Source organism: Mixophyes fleayi, chromosome 6 (assembly GCF_038048845.1).
Source record: "Mixophyes fleayi isolate aMixFle1 chromosome 6, aMixFle1.hap1, whole genome shotgun sequence".
NCBI lineage: Eukaryota > Metazoa > Chordata > Amphibia > Anura > Limnodynastidae > Mixophyes > Mixophyes fleayi.
The window spans coordinates 218,220,903-218,238,983 of record NC_134407.1 but is presented as its reverse complement, the minus strand read 5'-3'; the positions used below and the strand labels follow the sequence as shown (position 1 = coordinate 218,238,983).

At 42.3% G+C, this 18,081-nt stretch overlaps 2 protein-coding genes across 7 annotated transcripts in view; one reads left to right on the top strand and one right to left on the bottom strand.

Annotated features, from left to right (window-relative positions):
* LOC142159792 (uncharacterized) overlaps positions 1 to 18,081 on the bottom strand; it is a 143,270-nt gene that overhangs the window by 72,787 nt on the left and 52,402 nt on the right. The gene's annotated exons all lie outside the window — the stretch shown is intronic.
* LOC142159947 (uncharacterized) overlaps positions 1 to 18,081 on the top strand; it is a 502,572-nt gene that overhangs the window by 467,760 nt on the left and 16,731 nt on the right. The gene's annotated exons all lie outside the window — the stretch shown is intronic.

The window sequence follows — 18,081 nt, the reverse complement described above, 5'->3', positions numbered from 1 at the left end:
CAGTCCACAAATGATCTGAATGAGCAACCAGGTTCTGTCACCAGTCCTGATGTTAGTGTTCCCAGTACGTCATCTGGCCAAGGCGATGTCAAACAACAGAGGGTTTTCAAATTAGTGCAAAAAACAAAAACCAAAAAAAAATTTACTGTATTGAAGCGAAAAAGAAGTGTAACTGAGCAAAAGTTAAGTGACGATAAAAAAAAATTGCAAGCATGCCATTCTACACACGCAGTGGCAAAGAGAGAATGAGGCCTTCACCTTTGGCTATTAGTGGCAGATCCCAAAAAGTTACCCAGCCTACAATTGGTGCACAACTACTGTTACGCGTCAAAGCCGAGCTGCAAGATAACAGTGAGGCATTACAGGAGAATATTTGCTCTGATTCACAAATGACAACAATCCCTGTGGAGAGTCCATCCAACAGTGGGATGTCTAATCGTGAGCATTCTGCTGATGGGTGCCTTAATAGCCCGAGTGTAGCCGGTGATACCCAAATTGAGGATGCCACTTTGGAATTAGAAGAGGATGAGGGGGAGATTTGTGTAGGCGACGAGGGCGCTAATGAGGATGTTGATGAGGATGAGGTTGTTTGTGTAAGTCCTGCACCAGTGGCAGCAGTTCTGGCACGTGACAAGAAAAAGGCCATTGTCATGCCTGGGCATAAAACAAAAAAATCCACTTCTTATGTGTGGAATTATTTCTACCCAAATCCAGACAACAATTGTATAGCCATTTGTAGTGTATGTCAAGCCACAGTCAGTCGAGGGAGGGACCTTAACCATCTTGGAACCTCGTCTATGTTACGCCATTTAACGAGAGTTCATGGCAAAGTGTTGGGAAAAGCTGAAAGTTCTTCCCAAAAGAATACAAGCACTCCCTCATCAGCTAAGACCCTCCGCTCACCGACATACCGACGGCTACAAAATACACCCACCACACCATCCTCATCAATATCCTCAGTAGCGCTCGGAGTTAGCCCGGCATCCCACTTAAGGCTGGATGACTCCGGCACTATTATTGATTCCTCTGAAGAAAGCGTTAGTCCTGCTGCTGCTGTTGCTGCTGCTGGGGGTGAATCGTCATCCCAGAGGCAGGTTAATAAAATGAGCAGTCCTACATTTCAGCAATTAACTGTGAAACAATCATTTGCGAGGGGAAGCAAATATGACAGCAGTCACCCAGTCGCCAAGCGAATTACAGACGCCATGGCTGCAATGTTAGTGTTAGATCTGCGTCCAATCTCCACAATAAATGCAGCTGGTTTTTCACAGTTAATTGAGGTTTTGTGTCCGCGTTACAGAATTTCATCGCAACACCATTTCTCCCGTAAAGCTATTCCACAACTATACCAAAAAGTGTGTAAAAATGTAGAGATTGCGCTGAAAAATGCCATTCTGCCCACTGTTCACTTAACCACAGATATGTGGACAAGTGGAAGTGGCCAAACCAAAGACTATATGACTGTGACAGCCCACTGGGTTGGTCATTCACCTTCACCAGCAGGAACAGCAGCAGCATGTACACCACTACGTAACATTTGTCACAGGCAGGCCACTCTTTGTATCACCGGCTTCACTAACAGGCATACGGCTGACAATTTGTTACGCAAACTGAGAGATGTGATTGATGCATGGCTTATACCACTCGGACTCTCCCCAGGGTATGTCATTTCAGATAACGCCAACAATATAGTGCGAGCATTACAGCTGGGTGATTTCCAACATATTACGTGCCACGTAGGAAGCTCTGCTCACACCATCAACTTGGTGGTGCAGAGCTTCCTACGAAATAACCGTGAGGTGCAGGAGATGCTTTCGGTGGCCCGTAAAATTTCAGGCCATTTCAGGCATTCAGCCACAGCATGTAGGAGATTACAGCAGCTCCAAGAGCAGTTTAACTTGCCCTGCCACCAACTTAAGCAAGAGGTGGTAACTCGGTGGAATTCCACCCTGTACATGCTTCAGAGGATGGAGGAACAGCGCAAAGCCATCCAAGCATATTGCACAAGTCATGACATTGGGAAAGGAGGGGGATGTATTTCACTCTTGCACAGTGGGGAATCCTTTCAGTGCTGTGCAAGGTGCTGAAACCATTTGAAGTTGTGACATGTGAGGTCAGTGCAGACTCTGCTAGTTTGAGCCAAGTCATTCCTTTAATTAGACTATTGGAAAAGCAGCTTGAGAAAATGAAGGAGGAGCTGAAAGCAAGCAATTCAGCAAAGGATGTTGGCCTTGTCGATCAAGTACTTAATTCGCTTCACAATGATCCTCGAGTTATTAAGATCTTGAACTCGGATCAGTACGTTTTGGCCACTGTGCTTGATCCAAGGTTTAAAACCTACATTGAGTCTTTACTTGTAAATGAGCGAGATGTGAACTTTTGCAAGGAGCTATTGCTCAGCAAGTTGGCCGCTGAACTGACCCTCGGCTTGACGACGTGTCCTCCTTCACTTTCTCAAGCTGTTGCTCGTAAAAAATTAAATTTCCAAAAAAGAAGCAGGGAAGACACAGGGGGCAGACCAGAACAATTTAACATCTGGGCTGGTTTGAAGGATTTTTCAAAAAAATGTGTCACTTTGCCCATAACTCCATCCAATATGAGTATAAACATGCAAAGGATGGTGGAGGATTACTTTCAAGAGGTAGTTGATATGGAAATGTCAGACAGTCCCTTTCCTTACTGGGAAGAAAAGCAGGCCATTTGGAAACCCATGTACAAACTTGCTTTGCAATACCTAAGCTGCCCACCCTCCAGTCTGTACTCTGAACGAGTGTTCAGCACAGCAGGGAACTTAGTCAGTGATCGCCGTAGAAGGTTACTTCCCAAAAATGTGGAGAAAATGATGTTTATAAAAATGAACTACATCTTCCACGAGGAAGGCCTTCACCATCCAAGACATCCAAGCACTGACTGTTCTCTAATGGCGGATTCAAGCGGCGATGAATTGATAGTCTGTGATGATGACGTACACACTGATGAGGGTGAGGATTAAGCTGAAGATGATGCCGATAACATCTTTTTAAAACTTTCTATGTAAGTGTAGGGTGCAATCTACCCCCAAAGAGGAAAGGGACTTGTGGCATTTCCATATCACATACCATCTTGAAAGGCTGCTGTTAGGGCAATTTATCCTTAAGGGTAGGGTGTCATAGACAGAGTGACCCTAAACTGGCTTTGTCCATTTTTCATAATATTGTACAGTCTATAATGGCTGAATTTTTGGGTATTTTATACAAGTGGAGGGGGGCCTAGAGAGACAGAAACCAAACTGGCTTTCTCTATGTCAATTAATATTGTACAGTCTATAATGGCTGAATTTTTTGGTATTTTATACAAGTGGAGGGGGGCCTTGAGAGACAGAAACCAAACTGGCTTTTTCCATTTCTTTACATATTTAACTATAAGTGTAGGGTGTAATATACATTCAAAGACGATGGCTGCATTGCCAATATGCATAGATGGAGAGGAAGACAATCTGTTTTGTGTGTAGAATAAATGAAGGCCTACCAACGAAGAATTAAACTGTTTTTTTGGATGATTTATTACCTCAACAATTAGATTACTTGTCTCTAAAACAGTTGGAGCACTAAATTGGGTTAATTTAGGCCCAAAAACATGGATTTTCCAAAAAAATAGCAAAACAAAACCAAAACCAAAACACGCAATGGCGGTTTTGCAAAACCAAAACCAAAACACGACGGTAATCCAGATCCAAAACCGAATCCAAAACCAAAACACGGGGGTCAGTGACCATCTCTAGTGAATACTTATGTACATGTGATTTCTTAGTTTTTTTATTTTTAATAAATTTGCATAAATCTCAAACTTTTTTCACATTGTCATTATGGGGTATTGTGTGTAGAATTTTGAGGGGAAAAAAGGAATTTATTCCATTTTGGAATAAGACTAACATAACAAAATGTGGGAAAAGTGAAGCACTGTGAATACTTTCTGGATGTACTGTAAATGTTGGTGATGACGATAGTGCTAGTAAATCAGCTTGCAGAGCTCATTTTTCAGCATAGATGCAATTATTTTTTTGTCTTACCCATAATCACTTTAACTCCTCCCAAATGTTTCTTCTCCATCTTTTTGAGGTGTGATAATTCTCATACATTTCACAAGTTTGGGGGGTGTCTTAGCAGCAAGGGGGAGTTCTATGTAAACACTAGAGACTGTTGTCTATGAAAAATTCCAAGAGATCAGCAGTTTCTGCGATACTCAAACAACCTCGACTGGCACCAACAATCATTCCACGGTCAAAGTCACTTAGATCAAATTTCTTCTGGTGTTCATACTGAACCTTTTGACCATGTCTGCATGCTTTGATGTATTAAGTTGCTTCCACATGATTGGCCAATTAGATATTTGCATTAACAATCAGATGTACCTAATAAAAGTGGCCACTGAGTGTACGTCTCCTTCTCTCTCTACATTTTCTACCTTAATATTAAATTCACCCTAAATAACCCACAAAACAATAAAATAACACTTTAATAATGTCTGGTTTCATTGATTGAGATAATACAGTAGAATATCATTGTAATCGGCTGATTGTGTAGCATATCTTTGCATTTTTTCGTACTGCTACTTTTTGGCACTACTGTGACTGGGAGGGGAGCAGTGTTCTGACACAGGCAATGTACAGTAGGGGCGTTTTTGAGCAATTGCGTATGGATTCAGTCTGGAACGATTGATTCACAGACACTTATTGAGACTTTAGTAGGCGCTCGGCCATATATTAGTATTTGCCAGTGTGTTGTAGCACAGAGGAAAAAATTGCACATGTGGGGAACTTTTTTTCTGCTGTATTAGCTAGGTTATTCAAGTCTATGTTATGCTTCATATCAATTGCATACATAACATAAAGTAAAAGGTTTTTGGGCATTGTTCGCAAGTTGGATGGAAGTGTCTGAGCCATGTGTCTGTTGTCAACCGGGAGTATATGCAACTCATTCAGACCTGGACGCATCTTGAACGCTGTATACACTGTACATATAACTACATTTGCATGTGGCTTTTTAATACAGAAGTTATACTTGGGTTCCACTCTGAATCAGGCCCACAGTGACTAAATACATAGTTTATATGCGATCAGATGATGTGTGTACTAGGTGGGCCTCAAAGCTACTCTCTGGTGTCCTCTTAACCAGTGATAAGAGGGTCTGATGATTCTCTATCAAAATATCCTACCTTTTGTGTCCTAAATACTTCTAGGAACCTGACACACTCGATGATACAGTCAACATTCAGACACATATCCTGAATTAAATGTATAATGTCCCATTCCCAGCAGTCACCCTTCCAGTTACTGGCTGAAAGATCTTGTTGCTGAGGTCCAGGATTTTCTGATGACAGTGATGGGGCTCTGGGTCCTGAACAATCCTCCTGACACATGGAAACAGCTGCTGAATTTGTCATGTTTACTAGATGTCTTTTTAATTATTGTGCATTTCTGTGTTTTGACAGAGACTGCAATAAAAAGGTAAGTGGAACTCCCAACTATTTTTACTATGGTTGCTTTTTAGGGGTTAATTGTGAAAAATATACAAGGGGTCTGTTTTACAACCCCTATTCTATATGTAAACATTTCCTATACAACTCTATTAAAGTATATATAGCATTTACCTCTTCTGCCATGGTTGGTAGTTGGGCCGTTTCTCTCTCTACAGTTGGCCACGTGGATAATGAATGACAGCCCCATGAAAGATTACAGGAGAGCAAAGGTTTATATACACTCTACTAGACAGTGCTTATGGAAAACCACCACAAGTAGGGTGTCGCGATCCAGCACTGGCCCGAGTCTGATTGACAGGTGTGTGACAAGGGTTTAGTCAAAACAACCACCTGGTTTGTTTAGAAATGATTAAAACTCTTCCGGTCCATCTCACACACTAACTTTGCCTTACCAATCATGCCACCACCAAGGTTTGGTTTGAAGAGCTAACACTCTTACTCAGGAGGCCCTCAATTCTCCCTTTATCTAATCTCTCACAACTTGCTTTAATCAGAGTTCTTATAAACCAAATGATCTCTGTTTCAACTATGTAGCATTCTAATTCTAAGCTAAGTCTGACGTTTGAATTTATAAGAACACAGAGACATAAATTTATTAAGTGTTATTTAATATGGAAAATTCATAATCATTAAATATAGTTCCACTAATTCCGCAGCGCTGTACAGAAAACTCGCTCACATCAGTCCATGCTCCATTGGAGCTTATAATCTAAATTCTCTAACCTATACACACATGCTTAAGATGCAAAACAATTAAAAAAAAAAAAATAGAAAGATATTTTAGAATAGTTTCTTGTAAAATAAAAAGGAATAAACAACAGAAAAATTGTACTGTCATGAATGGTGTTTATAGCATTGTCTGACTTTATCTTCACTGGCATTCCCTGCAACAAATGTTCATCTCTAACTAGAATTCAGAACACTGCTCTCAATTAGAAAATGTTTGTCGAGGGTCTTGACTCTTCCGGAGTCCAAAGACCGTGAAAGTGGACGTGAAGAGTAACATCTGTAGTCACCAGAGACCACTACCAAATGGATGACTGACAACCCTTGCTGAGGTTTTCCCTCCGCAGCCACCAAAGGAGTGAGTGACGCACTCTTAGGGAAAGGCGTACTACCTGACATGATAAGCAATGGTGAGATTTGTTCCATGTCGAGATGAGTTCTAGCTGGAACTCTCCAGCATGAAACTGAGCAAACAGGACAGTCTCGAAGGTCAAGACCATCTTGCCCATTACTGTTATGCAGATATGTACAGAAGTCTGTGTGTGAGCCAACAGAGACTCTTTACTATACTCTGCAAGGACAGAATCTTGTCCAATGGGAAGGACATCTTTTGCTTCTAGGTTTGGCAGAGAACATCCAAAAACATCATGCTGTGACTGTGTTAATTTGGACTTTTTGGAATTGAGAATACGCCATTGGGATTCTAGTCTGTGCCGTCTCCTGCACATGGTCCTGAAGCGTGGGTGTTGATTCAGCTTTTAACTGCTCTCAAGGACTCCATCTTTAATCTGTCAATCTGAATTTTCACGTTCAAAATTGTCCTGAATGAACCGTCTGGTTTATTAACCAAGAAGAGGTTTGCAGAGCAAGACATTTTGTCTGGTCCGTGGGAAGCCCCGTGGTGAAGAATCTCCTGGGTGGGGAATCTGAGGAAATCTATAATATATCCCCAAGCCACAATCCATCTCACCCAGGCATCTAATGAAATTTAACCACTGGTCCTGAAAGAGGAGTAGATGGGCCCCCACCTAGATTGTAGGTACGTAGAATGCCCATTATGCTGATGGCTTGGCTGTAGACCTGGCTGCTGGGCGTGTAGTTGCCAAAGCCTGTCTCCCCCTCTGTATACCTCATTAAGGGCAAAAGATTGCCTTCTGAGATACTGACTCCTCTTTTACCCTGCAGTTGTCTCCATTGAGAAATAAAAGAAGTAAAACCTGGGCCTTTATTTTTTGGAGCGTTAACAGCAAGAAAAGCTCTCTTTCCCCCTGTAGCTTGGCTTATAATTTTATCCAACTTGGGCCCACATTAGACACCTCCAAAGAATGGTAGGAACTCTAGAGTCCGCTTAGAATTCACATCCACTTCTTAAGATTTTATGCCAGAGGTTTGATGAAACAAAACTGCTGAAGATGAAATTCTTAACTAAAAAGTCCAGTATCTAGAGCCGAATCCCTAAAGTACTCTGTGGCTCCATGAATGTGCTCCACCAAATGCAGCAATTCATTGTCCAGTCTGGCAGCAATCAAACCTTCTGATTGTTAGGGCTAATGGCTACTATGATAAACTTTTAGAACAAGTCAGGATAGAGGTCTTCATCTCTAACAGCCACCTTTCCCGCAGAACTGATTATGTTCGGAGGTACCCCAGGACTTCACTCTAGAATAGTAGAAGTTTATCAATGGTACCCATGGGGTAGAGGGCAACCGGAATACAGGAGGCAGATACCATGGACAGTCCAAAGTTCGTGGGTCAGTAGTAAACAGAGTAGCCGAGGGACTGGCCAGAGGTCAGGTCAGTTTGCAAACGGGTATTTCAATAGACAGAGGTCAAGGGCAGTCGGCATTCCAGCAGGGTCAAAAAAACAAGCCAAAGGTCACAACAGGAATCAGGTCAATAATGTAGAGTATCCACAGGAATAAAAGGTGGTCTGCAAAATGTGCAGCATATAGGTTGTCGGGATTGTTGGCCAACGTTGCTCTCTTGATGGGAGGTTGAGCCTTTCCTGCCTTAAATACAAAAACTGGCCAGTCAGAAGTCTGGCTCCTAACGTGGATAATTAGCCCCTAGAAGATGCCTAAATAATATGTTATTTGCGCACGTGCAGACTGCCACAGATGTCGGAACGCGGCACTGATTGAGAAAGCCCTGAGGCCAGTCGAACCAGAAATGACGTTCTGGCTGTAACCATGACAGCAGCTAAGAGAAGACCAGAGCGAGACTCGACTTGCACTACTGATAGCTGTTCTGACCACCACTTCATGGCTTTAATAACCCATGCAGAGGCTAAATTGGGTTGCAGTGAGGTCCATGAAGATAGACTTAAATATACTCTCAACCTTACGGTCAATGCCATTCTTAATATTTAATGCATACATACGCTAACATACAGATCTTTATAAGGATTAGCGCTAACAATGATTGTTCTTATTTAAGTTAGTGATTCTTGGTGGAGTGAATAAATTCCGTAGCGAGGCGAACGCCAACACGCATTTCGCTACTCGCTTTTTCAAGGACTTAAATAATAACAATCATTGTTAGCGCTAATCCTTATAAAGATCTGTATGTTAGCGTATGTATGGTTGGGCGTCCTGTGTGACTGAGACTAAATGGCAGTTATTTTTGTTATATAGGATATCCCATTCAGGGCGTACTGAGTACTGACATTGGACTATTAGGATGGGAGCCGTTATAATAGAAGAATCTGGAGAATCCATAATGATTATTACAATTTGGAGACCAATCGTACTAAAAATAGATTTGGATAAAATCTATTATATCCATCAAGTTAGCTTGTAATGGAGTGATTCATATTATTATATATGAGTAAACAATAGTAATTGATACAATCTCAGAAACAATTGAATTATACAAAATAGCGAGGCATAGCAAACTTGCTATTTTAATTCACCTTTACACATTAATTATCACTTATTAGTTATAAATATTTCACTATATCAGTAGGGAATAATTTTTATTTTAAATTAAATCTAATAAAGAATTTAGAATTTTATAGATACAACGTGCAAATTATTTGTATACAATGCACAAACAATTAATGAAGAGTGATTACTCTAAAACCAATTGTTAAAAATGTGAACTAGCAGCACAAAACAGCATGAATAAAAATAAAATAAATACACATCCGTTGTTTGCACATAGGAAAAAAAACACCAGCTAATTGGATAGGGATGGAAAATTCCAAGGGAAGAACTATTTTAAACACGCCCAAAATATTCTAATATGCTAATAGTCCAAGGATCATCCTATGGATAACCAAGGCAAAAGGTTCTCAGCTTAAACCATGGCAAGTTGCAATAAATGTCCTTGGATGACTGAATAGAGTCCGAATCTCAACTCAGAATGGGTTGTAGAAATAAGAGGTATACGGCAGTACACAGCGGTCTGGGAAGTGGGTAGACTGACTTACCCCTCTTCTTAATCGGTGGATTTCCCGAATTCCCGGTCCTCAGATCCTTCCTTTTGGTAGAGACTGCAGCGCCGTCCTTTTCTTAGTGATATTTGTGAAATTTCCCGGCTGGGTATGTTAAAAAAGTGCACATGCGCATACGTCTGGTGGAAGTCTGCCGTCTCACTGTCAGGCCGTAGGCCTATGGATGCTTGAAGTGGAGCAAACACCGGTATTAGCACTACTGATCTAACAGGCGCGGAGTCTAACGTGCCCCTGGTGTTCACCAGGGACCCCCGCAAGGAGGTTTGGACTTCGCTGCACAGGGCACGCAGGTCGCGGTCCTATCAGTCAGTCACCAGTGTAGTGTAGAAGGGTCAGACGGTCCGGGTCACAACAATCAGAAATATCAGGTACCAAGGGTAATCCAAAGGAATAGTTGCCAAGCCGAGGTCACAGAACAATATGGGTCACACAGATAAATAGAATGGTCGTCTAGCCGGGGTCGCGACAGGTAATCAGCAATAGCAGGATACTCAGAAGGATATAGAAGCACGGAAGCCAGGAACACTGGTAGTGAACCTGTTACTCTGGCACCATAATGGCGCCAGAGACAGGTTTAAATAGGGGTTAGGATGACCTGATTGGCGGTCTGGAGGAGGCGGTCCGGGTGGAGACAGCGGCTAGGCAACGGGACGGGAAACAGGGCGCATGCGCCCGAAGATCCGGAAGTGCGTGGACTCCCGGAGCCGCCTGACAGCAGGTCAGACGTCCGTTCCCCGTCTGACAGGAGATCAGCGGAGACGACGTCTGACACTCACTAAGTGAAAGTTCTTGCTACTGCTGATGTACAAATAATGTCCATAATGAACTAACAATATAACCAATGCGTTTCACCCTAAAAAGGGCTTCCTCGGATAAATACAGCAATTGTCAATGCTGGGCTTTTCTGTCTCCAGATATAGTAAAAAAAAGACAATTAGCATATCTCCACCTTGATTGGTGCACTTTCCATGAGTGGCAGAGAAGGGGGAGCTGCCTTCTAGTCTCTCATTGGTCAGAGTAAGTCAAATAGAAAGGCAGCCCACAAGAACTTTGGCTGAATATCTCAATAAAAATGTTGATAGTGCAACATTGTATAATAAAATCGGTTATCCAATGTAATGAATGGCCACTGTATTAAGAAATATTACATACTAAGATAACTAAAGAAGCTGCAATGTTTGGTGTACATCTCTGTGTGTGTGTGTGTGTGTGTGTGTGTGTATATATATATATATATATATATATATATATATATATATATATACGTATATATAGATATATATATATATCTATAATATAAATGCTTAGTGGCATGTGTTAGTCTGTGTGTGTGTGTGTGTGTGTGTGTGTGTGTGTGTGTGTGTAATACCAAGCTGCAGCGCCACCTGCTGGGCGGAGTTATACACTGACCTACTAAATTCTTAGTGTGTGTGTGGAAAAAAAAATTCAGAAAGGGCAGAAATTTGGTATACTAAGATGTTTTTAATTTGTTAATTTAATTTGTTAATTGTTAAAAGTGTTTATAAAGATTTAAAATATATATATATATATATATATATATTGCTTGAAGGAGAAGTGACAGTTGGGAGTGGTTGGTGATTGCCGGGGGTGACAGTGGGGAGTGGTTGGTGGTTGCCGGGGGGTGACAGAGTGAGAGGAGTGTGATACTCAGGACCGCTGAGAGAGATCCCTGTGTCTGGATAGACATCTGGATAGATGTGGCGATGAAAATGAAGGATGAGGTGATGGAGAAGAATGATGAGGTGGTGACATGTGGACAAAACCACGTTAAAAAGGGCGCTTACGTCGGGAAGTAACGCTCTTCCCCTGAGGAGGCCTGGGCTATGGCCCAAATGCATGACAAGAACCTTTTTAACACCTTAAGTAGCTTGATTTGACTAGAATGCATGAGTATCATGCACGGGTTAACTTGTGTATATATATATATATATATATATATATATATATATATGTGTATATATATATATAATCTTCTGCTGATATCTTAGTGATGAGTGTCCATAATGTAACATATGTAATTCAGATCGGTATTATAATAATGAATGATAACTGGCTAATTTATTGGGGAAAAAAATAATTTTAGTAAGTGGGCTGATGGAGCAGACAGCTGACTTGTTTGCTGTAGGAAAACATTATGAGAAAGTGTTTAAGTCGAAATTTATATTGAGGCCCCTTGGTGTAAGGGTTTTAAGGATGTATATACCTAGCCTCTTCTTGTGAGATGAATCTTATGTAGTCTCCCCCTCGCCATGATTTAGTCAACTTGTGTATACCAATGAATTTGAGCAGAGTTGGATCCAAGACTTTTCCTGTGCAGCCCCCCTTCTCTGGAACGACCTCCCTCGTTCCATCCGTCTCTCTCCTACTCTGTGCTCCTTCAAACGTGCACTCAATCTTCCTCAAAGCGTACCAACCATCTACTTAACCCCCATCTCCTCCCTTTGCTCGTCTCCCTTCTCTTCTCTTGCCTCAACTGGCTCCTATTGTGCCTGGTCTGTTTACCCTCCCTTAGGATGTAAGCTCGTATGAGCAGGGCCCCCTTCTGTCTCCATTCCTGTTCTTCCGCTCCGTCTTTACTGCATATGACTAGCCGGAGTTTCTGAAGTATTGGTACTTTTTGTTCATTGTTCTGTATGGTTTCACCCTGTATAGTCTACTGTTAGTACTGTGTGCGGCGCTGCGGATACCTTGTGGCGCCTAACAAATAAATGATAATAATGATAATAAAAATCTTGAAAAATGTTGTGTGATTTTAGCTGGTTCCTGATATTTCTTTGGTGCTCCGCAATCCTGGTAGATAGCTTCCTAATCGTCCTCCCCACATTCTGTTTGCTGCATGGGCATTCCAACAAATATACTAGACCCACTGTACCACAGGTAAGTCTTTTTTGATCTCAAAAACCTCCCCGGTTACAGTTGAGGTAAAGGATGTCATTGCTTTGGTAACTGTACCATGCTAGTTTTCCAGGCTGAGCACCTATTGCAATAATAGTATCCGGCTGTTCTTTCATTTAGCCACGTACCTTCCTTATCTGCTTTTCCAGAGGGAATTGTGCTATTTACTAGTCTGGATTTCAGATTCCCAGATTTTCTGTACACAAATCTTGGTCTTGAAGGAAGGATCTTATTAAGTTAATTGTCCCCTAATAATATATTCCAATGTTTTTTATTGATGGATTCTATCTTCATAGAATCCATGTTGTATGTAGTGATAAAAGGAAGTACTGATTCTACTTCCACATTATGACCCTCACCCTGATCTCTGCTCTTTCTTATGAGTTTATCTCTCACAGTTTTCCTCAGTTCCAAATAGGCTTTTTCTACGATCTCATTGTTGTAGTTTTTTTCAAGAAACCTATTTTACAGAATAATAGCTTGTTCGTCATAATGAGACAGATGCGAACAGTTACATCTCAACCTAGTGTATTGGACTTTAGGAATATTGTTTTACCAATTAGCATGATGGCTGCTTGAGGTGGGGATAAAACAATTGCAGTCTACGTACTTAAAGAAGTTTTTTTTGTTGTAAGATGGCCATTCATAATGAAGATTTCAAGGTCGAGGATTTCGACTCTATTGTCACTGATGTTACAGGTGAACACAATGTTGAGGTTATTGCTGTTGATAGGCATAATGAACTGCTCGAGTGCGGTACGGCTTCCCATCCAGATACTAAAATCGTCTATATAACGGCACCACTTAAGAATGTGGGCAGAGAAAGGATTGTTATTCCAGATGTTCAGCTCCTCCCAGTGGGCTACAAACAGGTTCGCGGTAATGAGAGCAAGTTTCGCACCCATAGCAGTCCCGCGAACCTGCCTGTAGTAACTCCCAATGGACCAAATATAGTTGTAATTTAAGACAAAATAAATACTATTTACAAGAAAATCTATCTGTGCTGATGGAAGGTGAGATTGGGTATCTAGAATGGCCTCGGTATGTTCACATCTGGCTTGGTGCTCAATTATAGTATAAAGAGGGGCCACATTACAAGTTAACAGGAAATAATGGAGGTTCCCATTTAATGTCACTTAGTATCTCTAATAGGTGACCAGTATCTCTTAAATAGCTTTTCTGCTGTAAGACTAATGGCTGCAAAAAAAATGTATGTACCTGGTCAAGTTCTCGTAGTTAGGGACCCAAATCCAGAAACTATGGGTCGACCTGGTGGATTGATCAGTGTTTTATGAATATTAGGCATTTGGTAAATGACCGGGAGCCTAGGGCATTTGGCGGAAAGGAATTCATACTCGTTATTATTGAGGATTCCTTTAAGTGCAGCCCTGCTAAGAAGTTCTTCTGGCTCCTTCTGGTAATGGGTATTGGGGTCTCCCGGCAGAGGCTCATATGTGGTCACATCTTTCAACTGCCCCTCTAGCTCAGATAGATAATCAGCTTTATTAAAGATAGCTATCCCAACCCCCTTATCAGCCGGCTGTATGATGATGTCTGAATTGCTCACAAGTTCTTTAATGGCCAGTCTCCCTGGTTTGGTAATGTTAGCGCTCTTGGTGGCTTTGCGGATTTTTAGTTCTTCTAGATCCTTTGCAACTAATTTTTCAAATGTATTGATAAAAGGACCTTCACCGTACCTGGGATAGAATGTAGACTGATTCTTTAGATCAATGTGTTTCAATTGATTGGTCTGAGGATGGTTGGTGTTAGAGGTTGCAGACCTGGAAGGATCTGTGAAGAACTTCTTAACAGTAAGTCTTCTAATGAATTTATGAATATCTATAAATGTGTTGAACTTGTTCAGTCCCTTTTCTGGAGCAAATTTAAGGCCTTTTTTAAAATGCTAGACTGTGAAGCTGTGAGCTTAGCACAGCTCAGAATGAAAACACTGGAATTTACCAGACTTATCTCTTTACTTTTGGTATTGCTCCCTTGTACTCTAACTTGTACTTCTGAGGCAGGGGCTGATTGGCCATAGACTATACCGGAAGATGTCTCGTAGGCCGATGGCACCCATAACATTTTGGGGCCGCTTTGGGCAGGGTGGGCTGGCCCGGTCTCAAATGTAATCATTTGGGCCAGAATCTTTGTAGGCTGGACTGCACACTGCCTATTGCTTTATGTGGCCATTTAGACAGGCGGCCCTGCCTATTGATATGTGTGTCCCCTTTGCACAGCACCGTTCCAGCACAAGAAAGAAGGCATTCATTTTAAGTAGGTTTTCCTTTCTTTCTCTGTCCCCCTTTTGTGTGTGCCTGTTCTCACCTTTGTGTATGTGCCTGTCCCTCCCTTTGTGTATGTGTCTCTCTCCCCATGTGTGTTTCTCTCTACAGGTCATCCCAATTGTTGTTTGTCCCTAAATTATGGGTGCCTGGCCCTTTATTTTTCCCTCTTTGTCTGTATGTCTGTGTGACTAGATCACTTATAAATAACTTATGGCAGTGGTTCCCAAACTTTTACAGTTCGCGGCACCCTTAGAGTCTCCAAATTTTTTCAAGGCACCCCTCCAAAATAATTATTAAGCAGTCCTGTTTTAGAAGTAGTTGGATCCAAAAATTGTAATAAGTATTTAGGTCAGGACAGAAAAACTTATTTGGTTGTATGAAAAAATGCCCCCTCTGCATCCAGACACTCTGCCCCCTCTGCATCCAGACAAACTGCCCTCTCTCACACTGCCCCCTGTCACGCTGTCCCCCCTCCTCTGCTCTCTCTCACGATGTCCCCCCTCCTCTGCCCTCTCTCAGGATGTCCCCCCTCCTCTGTCCTCTCTCACCCTGTCCCCCCTCCTCTGCCCTCTCTCACCCTGTCCCCCCTCCTCGGCCCTCTCTCACGCTGTCCCCCTCCTCTTCCCTCTCTCACGCTGTCCACCCTCTGCCCTCTCTCACGCTGTCCACCCTCTGCCCTCTCTCACGCTGTCCCCCTCCTCTGCCCTCTCTCACGCTGTCCCCCTCCTCTGCCCTCTCTCACGCTGTCCCCCTCCTCTGCCCTCTCACACGGTGTCCCCCTCCTCTGCCCTCTCACACGCTGCCCTCCTCCTCTGCCCCTCTCACGCTGTGTCCCCCTCCACTGCCCCTCTCACGCTGTGTCCCCCTCCACTGCCCTCTCACACGATGTCCCCCTCCTCTGCCCTCTCACACGCTGTGTCCCCCTCCACTGCCCCTCTCACGCTGTGTCCCCCTCCACTGCCCCTCTCACGCTGTGTCCCCCTCCACTGCCCTCTCACACGATGTCCTCCTCCTCTGCCCCTCTCACACTGTGTCCCCCTCCACTGCCCCTCTCACGCTGTGTCCCCCCTTCAGCTCTTGGTTCAGTGGTTATTGAAAAAAGAAGTTGAACGGCTATGTGACTATACATGTATTGTTATGTATGTCTTTGTTTAGTTTCTTTAAGTGAGCTAAATAATATACCTGAAATAAAATATGCTTTTATTGTTGGCAATAGAAATTGTTGATGAGGATGGTACAAGGGGCCATCCACTTAGGTTCCTTATTCCACATGTTACATGTGATAGTTTGGATTTGGAGTCCATGCGACTCCAGGCCTCCTGCCGGGTTCAGAAAATGGAAAATATCCCTTTCCAGCAGCCATTCTAAAGTACATGCGGGAAACTTCCTTAGGACGGAGAGCACCTTTTTATGTGAAGCGCACATGAGTATTAAACATTTGTAAAATGGTGTCCACATGCCGCTATATGCGGCTACTCACCTGGAGCCAGGGTTGACTCTAGAGAGACTTAACAACCCTTATACACTGACTCCACAATCCGTTCCATATTCATTAGAATGTATTTCTGCAGTGGGCATCCCCAAAGTGATCACATAATCACGTCAGGGTCCCCATGTTACCCCGCTGTCACGATCCCTCTCCTCTGCCGCAGGCCAGCCATAGAAAAAAAAGAAAGAACACAGAAACTTACTAATCCATCGGACGCCGGGACCCAGCAGCCTCCTCTCTCCCGCTGTCACTGACGTCGATATTCAGTGACAGCTGCGGGAGAGAAGAGTCTGCTGGGTCCTGGCGCCCGACGGATTGATAAGTTTCTGTGTTCTTTCTTTTTTTCTATGGCTGGCCCGCGGCACCCCTGGGAGCCGCGGCGCACACTTTGGGAACCGCTGACTTATGGTATAAATTTATTTAAAGGAGAAAGCGCAGGGTGCTTATTTATATAATTGCCAATGCACTTATTTTTGATATTGTGTATATTTTGATATAGTAAATGTTTATTTATGAGACCAGGGGAGAAAATTAGGAAATGCCTTATTTCTGATATATCTGATACACTGAGCCTTTGTATAGAAAGTCTTTTGTGTATTGTAATGTGGGGAAATTACTTGTTTGGGGTTTGTACCTTTCTTTGGGAATGTGTATTCTGCGACTGTCTGAAGAAAGGATTCATGTCAATTAGACCTTTTGACTTGCTAGTAGACTTCTTGCCTATGAAATAAGATGCAGAAAATCACAGCAGGGTTTTTAAGATATCACAGATAAGTGTAAATATTGTTAGCTTTGCAATGCATGTAAATCTATGTTTTGGTAAACAGGTTACATCCTAATTCTAAAAATATTAAACAAACAAAGGTACAGGGTGTGTCCAATGAGGAAAAATAAATTTATTAAAACTCAATAAAAAATAATAAAGGTGGGTCTCACATGTATACCAGATGCAATACAATGATAAAATACATATAACAACAATACATAGCATTAATGACACTAAAAATGACTATGTATATGTGCTAGATAATAAAATGTCTCTATGTAGTATAGCAGGAATAGGTGTCTGGCCAGTACACCTTATAGCCCCAATATAAGGTATGTGATTCAATCAACGTATTTATGTGCACAGATTATAAGGGGAGATCTCACCCAATAATGAAATACTTCTGCAGCACGAGATAATGTTGTCTCTTGATATATATGATGGATGTATCATTGTCCGAATATGATGGTGGACAAATCACTTATTACAGCCTCCAAGGTGTTAAACAGTATGAGGTCTCCACAGAGATCCAATTATCCTCCAGAGAGCTGTGTTAACAATGCCTCTGGCACTTGATGGGATTAGCCGGCAAATAGAAAGTGTGTATTCCGGCTGTCAGATAATAATTCAAAAAATAGACTGAGTCCAAATCTGTATAAAAAGCACCGTTCTGTACACTGAAATGTATCATTCTGATGTTACATCTGATCTGACCACTGATACCTTTAATCAGTGGAACTGTCCTTGTCAGGGCACCTGAGCAATAAACATCACTCTGCTTCAAGACCCTGCTTTACAACTTCAATATTGCTGTAATCCTGTGACCTACAGATTAGAGCCTAAATCTCATCCTTCCTCCTGTTGTTTCTGAGGTTGGACCCAGCTCTCCAGTACCATCGCTCTGCCGCTACCCAGCAGCTAGCCAGTG